Source organism: Haliaeetus albicilla, chromosome 6 (genome assembly GCF_947461875.1).
Source record: "Haliaeetus albicilla chromosome 6, bHalAlb1.1, whole genome shotgun sequence".
NCBI lineage: Eukaryota > Metazoa > Chordata > Aves > Accipitriformes > Accipitridae > Haliaeetus > Haliaeetus albicilla.
In genome coordinates, this window is record NC_091488.1 from 26,654,002 (window position 1) to 26,677,952 (window position 23,951).

The window sequence follows — 23,951 nt, forward strand, 5'->3', positions numbered from 1 at the left end:
CTGAGTCAGCAAGAGATGATTTTATGCTATTTTTAGATGAGGTTTTGGTAAATGGCAAGGACAGAAAAGAAGAGCTGATTGCAGAAAATAACCTTGAATGGGGTGATCATGAGTGAATTCAATTTAAAATAAGATTAATAAACTATGGATTTCCATTTCAAAATTACAGACTTTGAGATTGTGGAGTCATCTGAACTGCAGTGATGAATGAATGTGAAGAAGACTTGGAATTCCTTTTAGTCAAAAAGTGAAAGAAATGTGGAATTCATGCCCTGAGGACAGGGTAAAAAGTTGTATCCATATTCAGAGGGCCTTCTCCCATTTGAACTGATTTAAGTAGCTACATCAAATGCCATTCCCCATGAACATCTAAGATGTAACATATGCACAACGAGAAGCACAATGCTTTTTTGTGTTTGCAATGCTCTCTATTCATTTGTGTTCATTCATCTCTGAATGGCAAGATTTGCTTGCAGAAAGCAAATCTCTGTACTCTATAAATAGACTGTTGCTCTTAATATTAAGAAGTCTGATCTTGGTAGATGTGTTGATGAGGCAGGGTGCCAGCCCTTGAAAAACACTTGATATTCATCATTATACATATTATTGTGTCCTTGCGTACTCAGAAAGTGGTTGATGTCAAAGATACTCTCATGACTAGCCACAAAGAAAGAATTTTTCCACTTCAATATATGAGAAAGAAATGAAACGTCTGGAAATTGTCTCTAGGCTGCAGAGACACTCCAGTGTTCCAGCTGTTGCCATGAGACTTCTGGATTAACTGCCCACATGCCAAAAATTCTCAAAGCCCACTAATATGTTAAAGATGAATGGAAAAACTTGCTGTAAACAAATACATTATTAGCAGATGGAACATCACAAATCAGTAACAGAAGAGGATGGTAACATCTAAATACACACATTTATATTATATCAGTTTGTTCTGTGCTGTCAAGCAAAATGCTCTCATTTACCTACCTGCCCTGTGAGAACCTAAAAATTTAAAAAATACCATTTGTGCCTACCTGATACAGATGTATACACATACAGAAAGGGCTTGATTACTTGTTTTTATTTTGTTTCTTAAATCAGAGACTCTCAAGCAAGAATCCAAGAAGTCTAAATTGCTGGACGATTAGTAGGTTGAATTAAAGCAGAACAGCAAGTATAGGAACATATTTAGCCATTATCAGATAAATAGGAAAAACATTGGTTTGAAACCAGTCACAGAGTTATGTTATCTTTTTTCCAAAAATTATTATTCATTGTTGTTGTTGTTTTGAGGAAGCACTGGTTTGGGCAATGAAATTTTTGTCTTTATCAAAGAAAGGCCAAGTACATTCACATGGAAGCGGACAAACTATGTACCAAAACCATGATCCAAAACTGAGGAACTTGGTTTTCTTCACATAAAAATAGGGACATCTCAGCGCAATTTTGTATTTCTCCCAAATGGTCAATATGTTAAATTCCGTACAAAATTATAAAAACATTTCAAAGCTTGGGAAGTTTCAGTGTCAAACAGAATCACTGTCCTCTGGAAAACTCAAAATTAAGACACAATCTCTTTGTCTGTGATTATATTATACTGACATAACATCAATAAGAGTAAATGTGTCTTAAGCTAAATATATTAATATAGCTGATACATCTTACAGTTACAATATCAATAAGTCTGACTGTGTCCCAACTTCAATATATTAGACTGATAAAATATCAGGGAGAAAACTATCACTGTAACCATTCCTACCCTTGCAACTGTAAACATACTTGAGCTGACATGTTCTCACAACTCATTGACGGCTCCCAGAATTAAAAAAATAAGAGATAAAATGGAAAAGATAAATAAAGATAATCAAAGAAATGTTACAGATTTTAATACCATCCATTAAATGCCATACTAAGGCTGCATGCCAAGCAGCCTTCATTGTTTTGACTATAGATGTACCTAATTTTAATCAATAATGCTAAAATAACAAGTTACTTGCTTTTCAAAATTGCCAGCTTCAGTATTAGCAGTAATGGTATGGTTCTCACAGATTTAATGGATAATCCTAAACTCAGTGGCCAGTCTCTCATTAACTTTCACAAGCAGTGTGTCAGACCTCTGGTGATGTAAACTTTATATATAGTAACATTTTATCTCATAACCTACAACCTACAAAGGAAGCAAATAGGATCCTATCTTTTTTACTATCATCCTCCCTATACAAAAAGAAAATTCTGTTATGTTTTCCTGTCTTAATAATGTAAATTAATTTACCATTTTATGCAATTGAAGCTGTGCGTCATATTTTCTATTCGTCTGTAAGTAAAATGGGAATATTGTTTAATGCACAGAGGGGATTTCAAGCTTAGCTTTATCATCATAGCTTTGAGTAGCCTGAATGCACAACTGCAAGGAAACACATGCTCCTTATTCTGTACAAAACTAAGCAATTCTTTTCAGCAAGCACTTTCAAAGGTCTGCATGAGACAGTTTTCATTTATTTTTGCAATTGTTCAGCATTTACTCCTAAACCTTAAGTTAATCAGTTAAAAAATTCTGTGAGAAGGCCAGTGTCCTTAGGTTACTAGTTCAGTTTGTCTCCAGTGTGAAAACATCGTCCTTGAAAGTACTCACAGTCTTCCTTCCAAATTGTCCTCACTGTTATTTGCTCAAGTTCAGAAAACAGAAACTAGTAGCAAATACTCTTTTTCTCTAAATGCAGTAGCCTAATTTTTACTGCACTACCTAGCTTCACCTCTGTTTCATTTCAATTACTCCTGATTTTTCTTAATACTGATAAAATTTGGGTTTGAATCAGCAGTCTTGTAAGTACTTTTCTGCTTTATGATCATTTTCACAAACAGGTATTGGACAAAGTCACTAGATGATGACGTACTCTGAAAACCTTTTCCCCTATGCGTAGAAAGGCACAAAACACGTATCATATATTTCTTCTAGGAATAAATATGTAGCAGTGTTCCAAAATGACATCAGTTTTACTCCTTTTTAATCTCTTTGCACTGCTTAGATCTTAGATTAATGCAGGGATTAGATGCCTATTTTGACACAAATGGCTGTTATTGTAGTGCATTTAAGAGATTTATAGATTCAGGGAGTTGCAATAAACTGACTGAAGAGAGGAAGGCAAGCAGCTCTGAGGACATGAGGAAAAGAAGGAGTGAGAGGGTACTAAGCAGCCCCCAGGAAGAAGTAAACTAGGTTGGGAACTAATAAGGAGAGACAAGGCGAGTAGTTTCCATGTGCTGGGGTGATATCTTCTCTCATTTAATGCAAATCCATTGGAAGAGACTGCAAGGAGGACTTTGCTTTCACTTGGCTGTCAAAGAGAGGGAGAGGAACTGATCTGGAAGATATTCAAGTACCTGCTCAAGTAGCTCTCATGTCCCATTAATGGGGGATTATTAGCTCCTAGTGCAAAACAGATTTTATCACTTCTCAGTGTGGTTTTGCTCAGCCAGAAAGGGCCATAACAGTAACTTATGCTTCATCAGCTCTCCTTCATAGGAAAAAGCGGGGCCAGGGGGTCCTCAATGATACAAAGCGAGGGGGAAAATAAATGGTGCCTTAGATGCATGAATGCAGCATTACCGAGTTAGCCATGGTTTATGGGCCCAGCACCTCTACTATAACCCCTTCAGCACTCTGCTGGGGGGGACAAAATCTGCCTGAGGAAAGCAGACCGTGCCATGGAGTGCTGCGCAGCACACCCCTCGGAGTGCCGCTGCTGTCCTCGGCCCATGGGACTTGCCCCAGGGAAAAACGTGGAAGTAATTCCTGCTCCTCACTGACCGCAGGGGTGTAACTGCCCACACAAGTGGGGGAAAACCCCTTCTGACACTCTTCCCATCCTCTTTCTCCTCTGACATTTTGCACCTATAAAAAGTCTACACAAAATGGGGCTCTTAAAATGAAGCTGAGGATTAAAATGAAGCAGTTACCACTGCAGTCACATTCACACAGCTTCTGTCCTCGCCCAGTAGCAGTTCTTTGGAAAAGGACTTTGTGATATCTTGCTTGTAAACTATGTGATACAAAATTAAGTTCTTTGCCCTTCCTTGGCAAAAGGAAATATAAAAATCACTACTATAAATACTACATCCATCTTTTAAAATGTATAGCTTTTAAGACTGTATCACACATGGTGAAAACAGATCAAGAAAACAGATTGAGGCTTTTTAAACCATCGGTTTTATCCTGCCAGCTGCACTTATTCCCACTGTCATTTACTATCAACATTTTAGTGTTCCAAAAAAAGTGTAAAGACTCAAACATATTCTTGAAAAATAGTATAAGCTGCATGCTAATGAAGCCACTCTTCCTGAGGGTCTGTCTCCTGCTATTTGTCAATAAAGACATTTAAGTTTCTGTAGTAAATAACGTCTGCTCCTTAGAACATATTGCAAAGCACCAAGAAGAAATAGGAGGGTAACAAGTACCAGGCATTGTTACTTTGCTAAGAGAAACACTAGTGACTCCCTCCATCAATCACCACCTCTGCCCCCCAGCCCCATGTCCTGAAAATAACATCTAATTAATTGATGTATCATTCAAAAATTTGGATTCCAGAATATGGCAACACAAATATTATACAGTGGACAGATCATTAAAACAGCACAAATTTTTGTGAACTGTAAATAATGAAAGAGAGGATCGGATTTGTGCCATCATTCTCAGCAGCACATACAGAAATTTTAAGAAGCTGAAGCTGACATCCAACTGACTTCTTAGCAAATATTACCCCTGGCTGCACTGGCAGATTCCTCCATAATATCTGAGACTGAAACAGTAACTGACTGCTGCCAAGCCAGGACATAGCCTTGGCTTTTATATTGCCTACTTACTGTGTTTTGTTTTGATTTTGTTTGTTGGTTGGTTGTTTTTCTTAAGAAATTATTAATTTGTGAAAGTATTTGCATTTCTGCTTTGCATTATCTTAACACACAGTAACAAAAAAAAAAAAAGTATGCAAATACTCTCTCCAGTGGCCCAACTAAGATTTATATACTCTTAACTCTTAACATTGTTGTTCTGTGCCATAAAAGCCATAAGAAAGATGTGAGCACATGAAGGAAGGATAGCCAAGAGGATATACAAGTAATTTAGTTTTTATTCCAAATATAAACAACATTGTAGTGTGCATAGATAAGCACTGCTTCAGTTCCATCAGGGGTTTCTGCTGCTATCTATATGGTGTGATATTTATCATTCATACAATGATGACCTTCAACCATTTACTTTGCTACACTACCAAGACCCCTTCACAGAATAAAGGCCAAGTTTTACAGAATTAGAAAATATTAGTCTTTCTATACAGTAGCTTTACATAGGTCTACATTTGCCCTCAGGGTAAAGCAGGGCAACACACTTTCGTTCAGGTGCACCTACACAGATCTCTCAGTGACTGAATTATTCATAAGTAATCTCAGGACAAAATACAATCTTTAAAGTATTGACTGGAAATTTGTGTTAGTACTGGGATGAGGCACATTTCAGATCCAAAACATCCCTAGGATGTTTGAGTACTACAAGACTGGAAACAGCAAGTATTCGATCCACTGGTTCAAATGAATACATGGACATATCCAAATGCATTTAAACTCTTCCAGAGAGGTTTGCTCCTGAACCTTTCCTGAACCACCCCTCTATGGAAGGATTAGTTGGCTAGCAGGAGGGTCCCACCTCTCCCTGGGAAGCAGTAGGACATTTCTGTAACTTGAGAGCATCCCCGGGCTGAAGGCAGGCATAGGAGCCTATGAGTCATTTCTACCCAAACTACTTGTGTTAGCACAGCTGTAAGAAGGAAAAAATAAAGCCCTATTTGATTGGATTGGAGCAGAGAGATGCAATGTTACCTTCAGGAGATTACATGAAGGTGTTTTACTCAGATTAAAAGGAAAAAAATAAGGCACACCAAACCACTTGAAACATATGAAGAAGTACAGCCTTTGCAGTTACACTAGGTAGGATAACAGTTATAAGGGCTATTAGCTTCCATATTACAGATCAGCAGAAGAGGTCAGGGACGTATTTCAGCAAAGCAGTACTTCTCAGATAGGCAGAAGGAATCATTTTAATCTTCTTTGGACTATTCAATGGACTAAATCCAATGACATAAGCAATCATTACAGAGTTTATGGACCATGGGTGCACTTAGAGTCCCTGGATTTCTATGGTTGTTGCCAGAAGTAAATCAAAATTAGGGTGCATCCCCAGCCCTAGAGAATTGCCTTCAGAAAGACTAAGGGATGACTGAAGATATTGGACAGGCCAGAAGTCAAAGAAAGGAACTGGTCTGGTTGTGCAATAGTTGAACAGACCTACAATGGGGCTGAAAAGATAAGGAAGTTTTTAGAGGGGTTGCTTGCACACCTTATTTTTAATGGTAGCGGTAAAATGCTGAAAGAGCCTTCTGTGTCATTTTTTTAAATTAAATTTGCATCCAAAGATAAAACTCAGAGGAGAGTTAAAAGGAGACAATGAGGATATGTAAAAGATTTTATATTCCTCTAGTATTTATTTTAGGTTTTGAATAAAAATTTGAAAGGTTCGAAACAGAATCACTGAATTCAACACATGATAATTTTAGGCAAATTTAGATCAGAGCATGGGTATAAATTCCACCTTTTCAGCCCTCTCCAGTAAACATGGCCCAAACTACAGTTGGGGGCAGGTAGGAGGGAGGAATTTAATACAATCCAACTAAATTCTCCCACTGGTTGTGGGGGAGAAATGTCCTCTCTGCAATGTCAGGAAAATGCAGAGATCAAAATTACAATATTAAAAATAAATGTGACTTATGGTACATTTTGAGAGGGGTGATTTTGTCCTGCAGAAATGTAATAGCACAAATTCCTGGTCAGTCTGGGATATTTATAAAGGTGTCTGTGTATTTCTCTTCATTTATGCATACTCTTTGCCTATTAGGAACATTTATTCAGTTTCACAATAAACATTTTATGTTTCTGTGTCCTGCACGGTCAACTAAGCTTATGAAAACCAAGCTGCTGTCTGTCTGCCTTACCTCATCACCGAAATTCCCAGACAGAACAGAAACTCCAAAACTCATCAAAACACTATCAGTTAGACTGAAGAGAATTGGAGCTGAATACTAATTTTAATACCTTTATTATGTATGCACAAGACAACTATACTTGAGATTGAAATACGCAACACATCTTGAAGGACTCTTGTTTATTCACTCTTCCCCAAAAGAAGAAAACTAAAAATTCCATCTAATGAAGTGAGAAGGTGAAGGTAGTTTTACTTTGCAAGTGAGTTAGTTAATGAGGCAATATCCTCTTGAATCTTTGAGATAAGCTCTAGGTCAAAAGTAGACAAATTAGCATAACATTCATATTAATATATTTCAGAATCAGATACAGAAACAACCTGCATTCTGAAACCTGCCTAATCACAGACAGCTAATTTTCAATGGAGTTTTGGCACTCATTATGGTGATGGATGACAGCACTAAAAACATCAACATTTCCTTGAGATCTGCCATGCTTTGTAGGCACTTCTCTTATGTACTCCATGAATTGTACTTTATATTTTTCATAATTTATTTAGATACCCAGGGAAGTAAAATGAGGTTCCTTGTTGAAGATATTTTGGCATGCCGCAACACTGCATTTCTGTACTTGCAACATAGATGGTCCAACACGGGATCATATTCTAGTACCAGGCAGTTGCAGTGCTGCTATTCTAAAGCTATTACTATCATATCACAATGAGAAATACACACAGACATTTGTACAAACACACTCACGCTGGCAAAATATTCTGTACATGAAGTAAGCATACTAGTATTTATGGATTTCTTCATTACACATATATGCATACATACATACAAACACCTCTGCTGTCATAGCTGTGTATACAGACTGTAGCCACTGTCAACATGTACCAACCTGTATGCTACTGTATGCAGATTATTAAATTATCTTCTTTTCCTGTAAATGAAATTAAACATTGGCACACCACAAAACATTGACAACACAGGGTTAACATTGCTAATGCTGTCTAGCGAAAAAAAAACAAACAAAAAGGAGGGACAGGATGTGTGGAAGATGCTATTAAAAAAAATAAAAAAAAATCAGGGAGTCATTTTAAAGAAAAAGGTGCCTACAACCATTCCCTTAGGTTTTAATGGATTCCGTTGACAAGGCTAGTTTAGGCTGCCTGCAATTCTGTGGACTTCATCTGAACTAGTCAACATAGTGAGCTTGATTCTAGGACAAAGTGCATTCCTTACGGTCTCAAAATTGACTGTTTCTGGAGAAAATTCATTTTGAAATATAGTATTAATCGTCAATAAAAATGAAATGCAACTCTTTGCCCTGTGAGCACTGGACTTGGAGAAACAGGTACTCAGGGCCCCATCTTAGAAGTGTGTTAACATCTTTGGAGGCAATGAGCTCACTCAGCTTACACCACCTACAGGGGAAACTGATGTCTTTTGGCATCTTCTGGGTTCAGGCTCCTTTTGATTACAGTAAAAAAGAACACAAAGGGCTCGTGCCTTAGGCAGTGCAGATTAGCCAAAAGCACATATGCCTAAAAATAAGAAATGACTGGAGAGTGCAAGGCAATGGTAGGGATGATGGGAAGATTCATCCTGCAAGTTACTGGAATACAAGCTGGCCATGGGCCTATTAGTAGCAGAAAGTGAAGAGCAAGCCAAGGGAAGGGAGCTCGTCTTATATGACATGAGAGCTGACAGCATGTTGGCAACCGTGGTCACAGACATGACAGCTGTGAGTCAGGTTACAGCTTTCCCTCTTCCGCTCCAGGGGCTCAGCTCCCCCTCTCATTTGTGATAGGAACAAAATCTCTAGCTTACTTGGTGCCACGGCGATGGATGCTACTGCAGCATTTGTTACAGTGGTCACTTCCAGCTCACCACTGGAAATGTCTTTACCACCTAGATATTATTTTTGCTCAGTTTCACAATATTGCTCCTCTTGCATCGTCCTAAGACTCCCTTTCTTGCTTACTGTTTTCTGAACAAGTTCTAGCTATGGTCATCTCTATCCCTTTGCTGTTTGGGGCTGTGTGAGATGGAGCACGACACACTGAACAAGATAGTCTCTATGCATAGTTAGGCCAGTGACACCATTGTTCTTTCCTAAACAGCTCTCCATCTGCTGGTACCTTCCTAATCACTCATTGTCTTGGGTTTGAGTGGCAAGGTTTTGGTAGCAGGAGGGCTACAGGGGTGGCTTCTGTGAGAAGCTGCTAGAAGCTTCCCCCATGTCTAATAGAGCCAATGCCAGCCGGCTCCAAGACAGACCCACTGCTGGCCAAGGCCGAGCCCATCAGCAACGGTGGTGATAGCACCTCTGGGATAACACATTTAAGAAGGGGGAAAAAAAACTGGGCAACTGCAGTCAGAGAGAGGAGTGAGAACATGTGAGAGAACCAACCCTGAAGACCCCAAGGTCAGTGAAGAAGGAGGGGGAGGAGGTTCTCCAGGCGCTGGAGCAGAGATTCCCCTGCAGCCCGTGGGAAAGACCATGGTGAGGCAGGCTGTCGCCCCGCAGCCCATGGAGGCCCACGGTGGAGCAGATATCCACCTGCAGCCCGTGGAGGACCCCATGCCAGAGCAGGTGGGTGCCCAAAGGAAGCTGTGGCCCTGTGGGAAGCCCACGCTGGAGCAGGCTCCTGGCAGGACTGGTGGACCCATGGAGAGAGGAGCCCACGCTGGAGCAGGTTTTCTGGCAGGACTTGTGACCCCATGGGGGACCCACGCTGGAGCAGTCTGTGCCTGAAGGACTGCAGCCCATGGAAGGGACCCACGCTGGAGCAGTTAGTGGAGAACTGCAGCCCATGGGAAGGACTCATGTTGGAGAAGTTCATGAAGGACCGTATCCCGTGGGAGGGACCCCACGCTGGAGCAGGGGAAGTGTGTGAGGAGTCCTGACCCTAAGGAAGAGGGAGCAGCAGAGACAAGGTGTGACAAACTGACCCCAACACCCATTGCCCACCCCCCTGTGCCACCAGCAGGGAGGAGGTAGAGACAACCAGGAGTGGAGTTGAGCCTGGGAGGGGAGTGATAGAGCAGATTTGGTGGGCACCTGGCATCCAGCCAGGGTCAACCCACCACAATTATAAACATGATACTTCAGGTCTCTTATGGCAGCTTGGCTGGCATGAGCTCAAAGGTAAGCACGGAAATTGTTGGTGACATCCCAGTGTAAGGACTTACTGGCATGAGCACTGCTGACAGCACAAAGCAGAGCAGCTTAAACCCACTGTAAATTCAGTTGGCATCCAAAGGCTTCTCTTAGTCAAGCCACTAATATTCCAGAGGAATTTTCCCATCATCCAACGACCAGTTGTGTGCTTTGTCCTGGGTTCAAATCCTTATGCCTGGCCATATTCTTGCATCATGCAAGAAGAAGGAATTAAAGCTGTTATGATGAGACCATGAATTAAGGAATTCCTCAACAAAGGAAGCCCGATCTCCTCGATATGCGACTACCGCATAGATATGAATCTAACACAGTATTTTGATTCAGCTTAAAAAAAAAAAAAAAAGGTGCTGTAGTCTCTCCACCCAAAGATGCAGAAAGAATTCTTAAATATAGGCAGAACCACCCACCCTCCCAAAAAAAAGCATTACCAAACCAGAAAAATACAATAAATATCTGATTTCTCCTTCCTGCAAAATTACTCTGTGGCTCTAACATGAGAAAATTGTTTTGTGAAAAGCTTTTGTTCTTCTTAGATAGTAAATATTCACCTTTATTATAGGAAACTCCTAGCTACCTGTTCACCTATCAGTTATCTAGAAAGCTCATAACCATGCCTATCCATTGCATCACTGATTCTCTTATATTGTGACAAAACCTGAGTTTTTTCCAAGTCTGTTCCTATCTTGCCAAGCGTTTATTTGCAAGTAATGAAACTTTTTCTCATTTCTAGTCAGGACAGTAGCTTTTAGTTCAGCAAACATCTTTATGCTTTCTGCCATGTGGATCCTTACTCCTCAGAGGAGCTCTCTGTAAAACACCACAAAGCCATCTCATGGTTCTTTAGATCCCCCCCAAGAACTCACATGTGTCTTGATGTCAATGAACACCTTGGCTATACCTCAGCTGCTGCTATTCTGACACACAGAATAGGCTGTCAATGAGATTTTCTGGCATCCTTTTTATCACTTGTCTGATAGTGCAAGGCAAGTGCATTTTTACTCTGTCCTTGCACACCACCTGGCACAAGGTGGTTCCCATTCAGAAGAAACAGCAGGAGACAGCTGCAGCTTGCAGCCTGAATGACTACGACCAGCTCCAGAGACCATGTTGCAACTATCCATTCTAAGTGATGCCCACATCAAAAAAGGTAGCACGCTGACTCCAAGTCCTTCTCTCGGTGCTTGGCCCAGGAAACAGTGTTACGATTTAATAGCTGATTATAGCCCTTATATATAGCAACTTAATTCTTACACATAGCAATTGAATTCACTTGTTTGATATCCAAGTTTCACTAGTGATCACAATTGATCACAGGGTCATATATTCACATGTAACATTAAGTGTTCAACTCTTCAGCCTCACTTGATGGAAACCAAAGAACACAACAAAAGGAAAACCTCAATTAATGTTTTAATGGTTGGTGGAGTTTTGTCCCTCACTGTCTTTACAGTGTGTTTCATCTTGTATCTTTAAGCATTATATATTCACAAGCATTATGCAAAGCATTATGAGGATAATCGGCACAATGGGGGTTCACTATTTAATGAAAGTAACTCTTGTTTTTAATTATAGCATTTAAGATCATCTTATTGTCAAGTGGAATACAGCCGTGCTGTTTTGTGATTTGGTATCCATGGTTGGATTTAGGAAATAACTCACCACTCTATCCTTTTACAGTGAAGATCATTTCCCACATTTTCAGGTAGCTGTATACATGTTATGTACTTTGTTTGGGGGCTTTCCAAAACCCAGACTTAATAGCAAAAAAATCAAAGGCATTGCATGAATATCCTAGTGGAAAATATGTTATTATTTTGATATAATGTAATTGAAGGAGGGCAGAAGTTCAGTTTTAGGTATCTCACTCCAAGATGGTTTTAACTGCTGGCATATATGGTTCCCCCCTTTTTGCAGTTTCTTCCTTCTAAAAAGTAAGTCCCATGACTAAAACAGCTCCAGCACTACATTCTTGGAGGAGACATTTTGGCTGCAGGTACTTAGATTTCACATATTTTATATTTTCAATTATTTCATTTATACTATAATCAATGTTTTTCACATGTAAGGAACACTATATTGGACTAGAGATTTCTATCTTGCAAGAGAAACCAGCAAACAAAAGAATAAGAACTATGATTATCAAAATCTTCCAAATCCTGTTTGCATACAGATATGTACTACACCTCAGCAACAGCAAAAAGTAATTGTATCCAGAGACATACACATTCCAAGACTGAAAAAAATACATAATTGCTGTGTTTAATGTTTGTATCTTTTGTGTATATTTTAACCATATTTGCAATTTACAAAGCTATTTGCCTGATGGCATTATTATAAATCTATGAAATCCATCTTTTGAACAGATGGTGCTATAAAACACAATTGTATCCGGGAAGAGGTGTTTGAAGACATAGTATATGTGTAGGCACACGTGATGACACCTAGAAGACCACAAAAGCTATGTAAAATAGATAAGCACACCAACTGGGAGGCCCAGTTTCCCAGGATGGCTGATAGGTATGTCTTTTTTGTAATATCAGATGCCATCTTTGCAATGCTTGTAAAATAATACCCATTGGGTATAGGAATAAACATCTCCACTGGTACCTCAGCAGTATCTTTTTCCTGAAAGCTCTCTATTCCCTATGGATGATCTGTTTCAGCAAGGAAGAGATAAACAATGTGTCACGTTATTTAGTTTCTCTGCATTTTCAGGTGAATATTTTTTTTTTTTTTTTTTTTTTTTGTGGAACAATCTGTTATTAGTGTAAGAACCCCCAAAAAGTTTAAACATTTCTTTTCATCATAACAGTAGCAGTACAATATTTATTTAATAAATCTTTGAGGCTATTTTTTTCATGAAAATAGGCAGCAGAAATAATAAAAAGCCAATAGTATATTATTTGATTTGATGTATATAAAAAGCTGGCTCCAAGTGCTAAAATTCATACAACATGTTGGCATAGCTCAAGGAGAGCAAATTTGCAATGAATGATGATAATTTGCACTGAAAGAAATTAGTGCCTATTCTGATTAGGAATTAGCCTTCTGTTCAAATTTCAGCAGAATAATGTATTCATTCCTGGTTAAAGCATTAGTTGGGTTGAAAGGGTGAGAAAAAAGCTGGTGGACAAAAGGAAAATTAAAAAGTATAAAGATTAAAGAGCTATTTCTCTAGTTCAGTAATAGGGTAACATACAGTTCAAACAAAGAAATCATGACCAGTGTGTTACACCAAAATGCACATTTACCATGGTACCCAACCTTTGCCGAGGTAGGAACTCCTGTGTTTCAGTTTTTAGGAGTACATTGTTCACCTTGCATATTTGCACCTAATCACACCCAAATTGCTCAGTTTTGGAGGCAGGTAGAAATGTTACCTTACCATTCTCTGACAACATATAGCAGTTGAGGATGTGGTATGCATTTCATAATTACATATATACAAATATTGCACAGCTAAGATTTTGCTTTCTTCCCTTTAGCCCTGGTCTGGAAAAACAATTCATCAATTATCTTAAAGCAATTCATGTTAAACCTACAGAAGCAGGCTTCAGAGCTACTGAAATCTTCAGCTGCCCCACTACAGTTCCTACCCACAGTGCCACACTAGCCAGGGCTACAATTCTTACAATTTCTAGCCCGGAAAAACACATTTCCAGAAAGAATAGGCTAGAAATTCAGCTTTATGTATTGAAAAACATGGCAGAGAACAAATGAATTCTAAGCAATCTCTGCTCTGCGAAAGTCAAAGTGTTGACTGTGATGAAGTGGAACCTGGAAGGGCCTGCCATTCAAGTGTGCAAGGTCTTTGAGGAGTTAATCTATGAGATAAGCTTAAAAAATGCCAGTATTTCTATTGTGGTGCCAGCTGTCAGGGCTCTGACAGTTTACCTCGGCACTGAATCTTCAGAACAAAGGAACTAGGTCATGAAACAGAAAATTTAAGCATATTCCCCATGAAACTTACTTTAAAAGATGAGCATTCAGGTTACTGAGTCAAGGACTGGAAAGTCAGAAAATGACAAATGTAGGGCTGTATGTTCAACCTTAACTCCCCCTCTTTGTATACCCACACTGTTGAACTACTAATTATATGACAGCAGAATAATTTTATGTAAAGACCGTACTTCAGCTGATGGCAAAAAGGAGTACTGTTATTTAATTTTAAATGATTAATCAAAACAGGGGTTTTAAATATCTTGGTGAATACAGTGCCTGTCCGTCAGTGTTTCTAAGTTATTTATGATTAACCTGACAATTAAAACTACTCTTTTTAATACTGAAATTAAAACAATTAAAAATACAACAGATATCTACAAATATTCTAAAGGAATTGGGCTAGTTAAGTGCAAATAAGATCTTCTGCACAATGACAATAGCCCTCTGGGTCCGTCCCGTCCCGTCCCCCCAAAGATATCTGATGTCTACCCTAACGGCCAAATTTTTCCACAATTAATATAATGTAAATTTAGGCTACTGAATGAATCTGGACTTAAGCATTAAGAAGGCCTTAACCTAAATCCAGTGAAAGCAAATCATGATCAGATGTAGAATTCATCTGAGAAGGAAAGGAGCATCTCGATACCCAGGCCCATTGTGAAAGAAGCACCTGGACAACGGCAAGCTCGGTCTCTGTAGAGATGAAGCCTTTTCAGCCAAGCTGCATGTTGCACTGTGGCAACATGGGAAGAACAATGGGTCTGGTATTTCTTGGGCCCACTCAGGCCACAGCAGAGACAATTTTGCCAAAAGCCATACACCCTTCTCATTCCCTAAGACCTCCACATTCAATGAAGTGCTGTAGCAACATGCTCATTTCTTTACGACAGGAGAAAGCAGAAATCTATAAAGGCTTGTTTAAGAAGGGAAAGGATTGGGACTGCATGGAAACAGGAGATAGTTGTTTTCTTTTCAATTTTAGGAATTGAAAGACACCACCTCCTTGTGTATCCTCCCCAAAGCCCCAACAAACCTCTGCCACTCCCAAGCTCCTTCCCTTAGTCACCTACCTGCACTCTTTCACTGCCATCTCCAATCACAATTCAGCTCTTTGGACCCCAAGATGCTCCAACTCCATTGGTCAGCAGCACCTGTACATCTCTATGTTACTTTTTATTCTCTGTATTGCTCTTTCTCCATCACTCCCTCTTGGATAAGACAGGGGAATGCAGCAGCAGTGGAAGGGGAGTGCTCCCTCTTGGCAGAGCTGAGCTGACAGGTTTCTGCTCCGTTTTCACTCTTGGACACCAAGAAGCAAGGCAAGGACTTTGGCTGCCAACGGGGAGACACATACTGAAGCTGTCTCTTGCCTACCCAGCTACTAATTTTTCAGAAGACATCAAGTGCTTATAGCCAAGAGCTTTAACAGTGATCTCCTTCATTCACTGCGAGCCAACTTCAACTTCTTCATGCCAGACACTCTTCAACATATAGCTCCCAGTGTAATTAAAGAGCTTATAGATGAGAGTGCAAGTTTTCAAATGCTGATGCTTTCCACAAGAGCAGTGCGGCTCCTAGTTCCCTTCTGTCTTCCTGCTCCAGATGGGAAAGGAAGGACTCAGTCTGTATCTCCCCTTGCATCCAAAAGTTAAGGCAATGCATTTGCCTTGTCCCACTTTCTACCCAGCCAGAAAATGCATGTATTGCACAAAACACTCCTAAGTTTTGCAAAGTTATTTCCTGCTATTGGAGAAAATAATACAATGTTACCATAAATCAAACCTCAGTCTTTAATGAATGGGCCATTTCATAAGGAGAGACAAAATCTTTTATGAGGCTAACTAATAAAGCTGGAAAAAAACATGGAAGCTTTTGGGAATACATTCTTCAAACCGTGATTTCTTCAAGTCATGGATTTATGGGTCAAGTCTATTTAAAAACACTGGCAGTGAGTGTGTAGTACCATGTACAAGACATGGAGAAATAAGGCAGATTACATCTAATATGTATTTACAAAGCCATCGCTCATAAACTGTTCAGAGAATAAATGTTTCCTAAGGCCATTTTAAGTACACTGAAATATGCTCCCTGACAAACACATCCTTTACAACCTCCTCCAAGTCACAAATGGCTTTGAGTTTAAAAACAGCAGATACTATTTCTCTAAAGCAGTACAGAAGTGGTATATCCTTCTGCATAAAGTGCTTGCTTAGCAAAGATAATTGAGGATGGAAAATACATTATTTTTCTGTTCTATCCACCATGGCAATTAAAAACAACAATTAATTGTGTCAAGGTGCAAAACAATGATTTTAATTACACTGCCAGAGTAACGTAAGAGGTTCACATGCAGTGACTGCATCCTTGATTGGTCCAGGATGCTACAGAAGAGAAGATAGAAATCCTTCCCTAGGGCAATGTTCCCCACCTCATTCAAGTTGATTTACTTCACAAATAACCTCACTAACTTATTTGATTGACCTCCATGGTAGCAGGTTTTTGAAAATAAAACCAAGATATTTTTCCCTTTTATGGAAGTTTTATTATTTCACTCTACTTTTAAATACTACAGAAGTACATACCATATCCAGCATCATATTTTACAGTCTGTCTTGTAACTTAAAATTGGTTATGAAGGTAACACAAATAATTCTAAAAGAATGAAAAAGTTTATTTTCAACAACATTCATAGTATCATCATTCAGGGTTCACAAAGTCCAGGTTTCTCACTACCATTGCTATCACACTGAAGCACACTCGGAAAGCAGAACACCAAAAAGACCCTCTTTTCTTTAATTATACCTTTACCTCTACCATCATTGAAATAGCATGCCCTAAGGCAAAATAGGGAGAAACAGCAAACCCTTTCCTGAAAAGTTCATAAAGCAAACATGATCCATATATCTAAGTGTCTATTCCTCTTGTACCTTCAGGGAGAGAGGAATATTATTAAAATTATTAAGTTCATTTTACTGTCTAGTGCCCTTGAATAGTATTGTTAAATTGGAAAAAGAATATCACTGCACTCTTGAAGCCAGGGTCTCTAATCTGGTGCTAGAGGCACATGGAACCATACCCACATGCTGCAGAAGATTAATATATTCAGATTTATATTAGACATTTCAAGTTGAAGAGGGCAGTTTCACACTAATGCAATATCCTAGCCTAAATGGCTTTTTCAAAACAAGTTTTGCTGTGGTTTCTGACCTTTTTTTGTTGAAATGTTACAAATACAGAGACTGCCTTAACCCCTCTTGTTCTTATTCAAACACCTGTGCTGGCGCATATTCATAAAGATGTTTCATATCCCATCATGCATCTTCCATATGGTTTTTATTAAAGGTCTTTGGGAAGATTTTCCTCTTACCCCCTTCCTTGTTTCTTTGGAAGTATTTTAATCAACTGTTCTAAAGAGATGCACAACATGGACCCACTAACTAGTGTCAGTCATTGTGCAAAAAATAAGCCAGTGTGTCGGGTAACTAGTTATTGCAACCTTTTTTTTCACGGCAGCCTGTGTTCTTATTGTGATTCAGCAGAACTGTTGCGATACCAATTAGTATGTGGTTTCTAAAAGCTTTTATAATTCATGTTTAAAATGCCAGCTTCAACCACAAAGCACAGCAGTCCCATAATCTACAAAATAAAATTTGGGGCTCAGTTTCCATTTACCTAAACTTCTTCAATAATAAAAATGTGTCTGCTGAAGACATCTGCTACAACTCGGTAACATCTAATTTTAATGGCAAATAACAGTTCAGCTCCATAAGATTAGAGGTTATGGGCTAGGCTTTTTGGCTGGCTTGGCGTCCCCGTTGAAATGTTCTGCCAGCTAACTTAATATATGCATTAAAAAAATCCCAATGACTTGATGATTCCCTCCTCCTCCTCAGCCTCGAAATAAAGCAATTCTGTCATCTCTTAATGCTTTGCTCCATTGCATTGTTGAGCCTATGGCAGTGTCTGTTTGATGGGACTGACAATAATATTATTTCTTTTCACTGAAAATACAGGCTAAATGAGGAGAAGTTAATTATATGGTGGAAACATACACTCTGCTGGAGAGGAGGTGGAGTTGCAAAAACCACTGAATTTCAGGCCAGCCCTGCTTGTGTTCCTGAGTTTCAAATATTGGACTTTGTCAACCCAAAGCTTGAGATTCTTTTTTTTTAAGATCAAATTCAGTCTTCTAGCACATGTAAACCACAAAATGGTACACAGCTATCGTAGAGGATGTTTTTGGAAAATAAATATAACATCACCATTCATAACAATCAAACCATCTGTGACTTTTAACCAAAGCTCTGCATGCCTTTTTAATCCAAAACCCTGTGAGAGATATTTATGATTCTCCTGGGATATATATATATATATTAGTGAAATAACCAGATTTGAAATGCCCGTGGAAATCATGGCACAAAAAGGATACTGTCACTTCATCTAGCCTCTAGCAGAGCACCCAATCCAGTGAATCGCTAAGTGATTGCTTAGGACATGCATGAATAAAGCTGCAGAGAGCCATTCACCAAAGACTCAAATGCTACTAAATAAGTCTCTGTAAAGCTGGCAGAACCTGGGAAGATTGTGCCATCAGAATCAATCTGCCCCATTTGAAAGCTGAGTAGCGGAAATATTGTAAGCTTGGGAAGAAAAATTATTAGACACCCCACAGACTCACCACTAATGTTGCAGAGGTCTAAATGGCCTGCTGGACTTTTTGAAAAAGAGGAAAGCATGGGCCAGGTCGTGGCTTGGGTTTTACTCCCCGCCCTGCTTTCCCTCGGGGCATGTACCCTTACTCTGTCTCCTTTCCCAGCTCAGAAGCTTGCACTATTTCTCCTTTCTTTTGGAATACTTACTACGATATTGTTTCTAGAGACTATCCACATACAGACAGTGCCTAAGGCATAGAAGAATATCGAATCTGCCACTTGCATGACTCATACAGATAAAGAAATTGCAATCCAGGAATGGGAGAGTGCCCTGGAATAACATCGCAGACCATCTCCCCAGCTATCACCAGGCTTTCCTCAGCTATCACTCACAAGTAGCATTTTAATACACTATGGTCCTGGTTCTTCACTATATCACTTCTGGTAGAGTCATTTGCAGCTCTACAAATCAAGTGAAAACCAGGTAGCAGGTATTTTTATTTAATTTTAGTAGTGCTTTATGAACAAATCTGTAACATAAAGACATAAAGTTCGGAAGTGAACAACCAACTTTTGGCCAAAAAAAACCCCAAAACATTTAAAAGGGCCAAAGACTTTGGATGAGCCACTTGCACCTTTTGTTCAAGCTTAATTCCATAAATCAATCACACACCTCTCCAGAGCCTTTTGCTCCTTCCTGTCTTCTCCTCTGTGTTAGGGGAGGCCATGGGCACCCGCGTCAGCATGCTGACACAGCTGCCCGTGTGACCACAGGCACTAAGGAGGCAAGGGGGATGCAACTGAGGAGCAAAGGATCCACAGGAACAGCATTTCAGAGGGTCTGTGGTTATAGTTTCAGACCTGCAACTGAACCAACTGAATGCTCACCTCCATGGAAAGGACTCTTACCACCCCCACCCTCCCCACTGTCTCCCTTGTACCGGCTCTGACATTCACCCAATTGCTAGGTATATGAGTTATTGCTAACTGAGTGAAAAAAACAAACTAACTTTTTTCCCCCCAAGTATTTCCCTCCCTTTCTTTTAGGGACAGTTACTGCAAGCTCACCTGAGTGCCACACCATGCTGAAGTAAAACAACAGGAGTGTGAGCCTGACAGGGGACAGCTAGATGTGAGGGAGGGGGAAACCCCTTTTCAGAGATGACAAGCAATTACCTCAGCTGAAGCCATGTCACAAAAACACACCTCCAGAGAGTGGGGGATGATCCTACAGACTTAGCTGAACAGTCAGGAGGATAAGCAATACTTGCCTGCTATTCACTCTTCCAAGTACATGGCTAGGGAGCAGAAGTGGAGAAAAAGATAAGTGGGAGAAGCTCTGGTAATCTCTCTCTCTCCCCCTCCCTCCCCCTTGTCATTAGGTAGAACAGCTGAAAACCGTGTTTACTAAATGGCCTAAGGTACCTCCTTAGCACCCCAGAGTTGCGAAGGTTAAGAAGATGCTGAAATCACAGCCACAGCTCATTCTTTTTTCTGTCCAGGGGCTAAACACCCATCTCCCTCTTGTGTAGGATGCGTTGTAAAGCAACAAGCTAGCTCTTTATGACTGGAGGATTATTTTGTTCATCATGGTTTTTTTAATGAACAAATATTAAGCAATCCTATTGTTTTCACCTTCTCTCAGTACCACACCACATACCACTTTCACTCCTCTGTTGTCTTTAATGAGGTTCTCTGTGTGCTGGACACACCTGCAGAGCTCTTTAGAAACAGAAGATTGGTCATCATCAAGCAAATCTTTCTTCATCTCTCACGACTCTATTTATGATATACTGATTAATCAATCATCAGAGAGATTAAAGGTCATCTTTATAAAATAAATGGCTTATGGCTGCAGCAAATCATGGCTTTGAGATTTATTGAAAAAGGCTGTAAATTGTCAGTCATGTTATTACACAAATAAATCAGATAGTTACTGCAAATTGATTAACTGATTCCAATTTTTTTAGGAACAAATTGTTGCTCCAACCTATTTTTCTGTCTTCTTGGACAAAATGATTGCTTTGTAGTCCAAGTGAATGATTGCCTGTGTGTCCAAGGCCACAGTTATTGCTTTAAGTTGCTTCACACACATTAACGGTTTTTGAGTGTTGTTCACCACAATTTGCTTTCACATGAGCACCGCTCCTCATTTGAAAAGACTGGATTGTACAATGGCTGTTCGAGATGTTGAAAATAATATTTCATCAGCATAATCAGCATCATATTTATATATGGAACAATGCTACAATTAATATATATAGGCTTTTTCAAGTTTCACAATAAAAATAGAGGACCGAGGATAATTTCCTACACTGAAAGAGAAACAATTAAGACCCTCTCATTATACCTGGCTTGCTGTAAACATATCAGTATTGTGGGATGAGGAGGGGAAAGAGAATTAATGGAATGTTTCAGTAACAGAAAATAACATTGGCTGAAATTCAGGACATTCATTGCCGAGATTACAATCAATTTTCTTAGAGAAAATAATTATATAGAGGTCCATGAAATTAGAAATTAAGAGACGACTAAGCACATTTAACTTGCTCTTATCCTCACTGCATTTGCACCATCTGTGTGTCTTGGACAACTCCCCCTGGATCACAGCTAGTAGACACATTGGTTGAACTTACACTGTCAATTCAGATTACTCTTTTTTTCATTTCAGCGCCTTGTTGCTGTGACCAGCCTCGCTGCACGCCTGCGGGGTCCCTTCTGGAGAAAAACAGCTAAGTTCCTCTCACCAGCTAAAACTCAGGCATGGAGCCATGGCTAGATCAGCCCAGGCACTGCTCAGATGGGCACTACAGATAGGTCTGCACTGGGTTTTTCTCCTGCTGTAGAGACCTGTCCTATGATGCTAACAGGTCTTGCATCCTTGCACATCCTCTTGGCATGCCCTGCTGCAGGCATAACCTGAAGTGTCGTGTTATCAGAACATAAATGCAAAAGGCTGTCATCTCTGGCACACTGCAAAGAAGTATCAATTATTAAAATACCTTAAAATAGCAAAAACATCTCAGGATCAGAGAATGCTAGGCAGGGCCAGGAGGCTCATGCCTCAAACCACCCCAGAACTGGGAGTGTGTAGGTGGAAGGAAGAGGCATTCATAACTGCAAGAGCCTTTGTGGCCACTTACAGCACGATGTACCAGCTCAGCTTGCTGCTGGGAATTTTAGAGCAGTACCACTCAAAACCGAAAAACTAAAAGCACCCCTCTTGAAGGCCCATCATGAAAAGTAGTATGGATATGTGAAAACTATGGAACAGGCAAATTTTGTGCACTGAATATACAATGGGCCAGAGGGGCCTATGGGTGAGATACAGCAAGCTGTGTGATAGGCATGAGTCTGGGATCACTCTATGTGCCACCCTCTGGGAACTAGCCAGATCTCCCTAAAAGATCACTAAAGGGAAGGACCTGAAAACAAGTCACTTAAAGCCAAGTTCAAGCAGTTTGGTGGAATAGGAGCAGATTAATAAACTGGTAGGTGATGACACCCTTACATTTGCAGCATCTATTTTTTTGGAGTGTACTTCAGACCAGATTAGGTTGTTTCAATAGGCCAAAAATACACACACACAGAGTGCTCACAGTAAAGCAATCCCAAAATCTTGCCTTTCTTGGATGCAGGTCCCTATACAGGCAAGTCTAGGAAGCCTCCTATGATCTTCTTGCCTGCTTCATGCAGAAGATTGAAGCATGTCACTGCTCTCCCCATGATTGCCTGTAGTCTCACATGCAGACACAATCCTTATGTCTCTTCCTGCTAATTTCTGGTGCCTTCTTCCCAGCCTCCTTTCTTACTCTGAGTTCGTTCAATGTCCAAGCTGGGTTTTCTCACCTGACCATCTGTACGAAGTCTCTGTAGTAGAGACACAGTTATGTTGCCACTTCCAAAGGGAGATTGTTGTCCCATGTCTTCAATAAAAGGGGCTTCATCTTCTTGAATGTAATGTATCACTTTGCTGGTCATTGTGTATGTGATTGCAGTCATGAAGTTAGTGGATTGCTTGGATTGTTGATAATGAAACATGTTATCCTGCCATCAGAAGGGTTTTGGCCCTTTAGCGCACAGGCTGACGTCAGTGTCACTGGAGCACATTTCTGGAACTTCTGTGAGAATAAAGAGAGATATGTTGCCATTTCCAAGTGAGCAGGAAGAAAGGAGCTATAATTCTTTAAAATGGTGCTAGAATACAAAAAGAGTTCAGCAACTGAAGATAAAGCAGTTAAAGAAGGGAGAGGATCTTGAAGAAAGAGAAGGCTGTACAACTGAATGCAAATGTGAAGGATCATATGTCTTATGGATCTTAGCATTCCATAAAGGAGCTGTTCTGAACATTGCAGGAGCTCTCATTGGCTTGTAAATCTTCAAGTGGCACGTGCATGCTTGGCATGCACAGGATGCCCTTGTGCTGTTGTGAACCAGTGATTGTGTTGCACGCCTGTGTCCTCCATGAGGGTTGGAACACATTTGGTGCGTACCAGGAGGAGAACTTCCAGCTTAGTTTCCCTTGAAAGGATTCAGGTTTGCACACACCAGACTAACCCTGTGAACCAAACTGATGCCTGGTGAGGTAGGATGATCTGCAGTTTGCTTCAAAACAGTTCTAGCCCTATTACAAAGAAAATGCTAACACAATCCCAGCCACCTCTGTTACACACACATAATGGCTAGCAGAACTGTTTATGCTATCATGAAGCAGCAGCTCTGGCAATGTGGACAGCAGACCTGATTAGCAAGTCTGATTCATCCCGGTCCCTCATTAAAGTCTTATCCCTTTGCATATACAGTAACACAATAGCTCCTAAAACATCCACTTTGCCAACATGAATGCAGCTGAAAAGAAGACATTGTTTGGTCTCCTGCATGTTGGAGTTCCTAGTCTCTTGATACTGGAATGGCCACAGCAGCTATGGGTTACCTGTCATAAAACAGACAAGCCTGAGGATAAATGTTTTATGGCAAAGATTTAACTGGCACTTGGCAGGTCCTGAAAGAAGGAGCAGAAAGATAACTGAAATGTCACATTTTCCCTTCTGAGCCTGCATGAAGCATGGTTCAGGCAAACCAGAGACTCTCTCTCACTCTGGGTCAGACAGCTAAAAGGTCTGGTCACCTCCTGCCTAGGAGGGGAGGGTA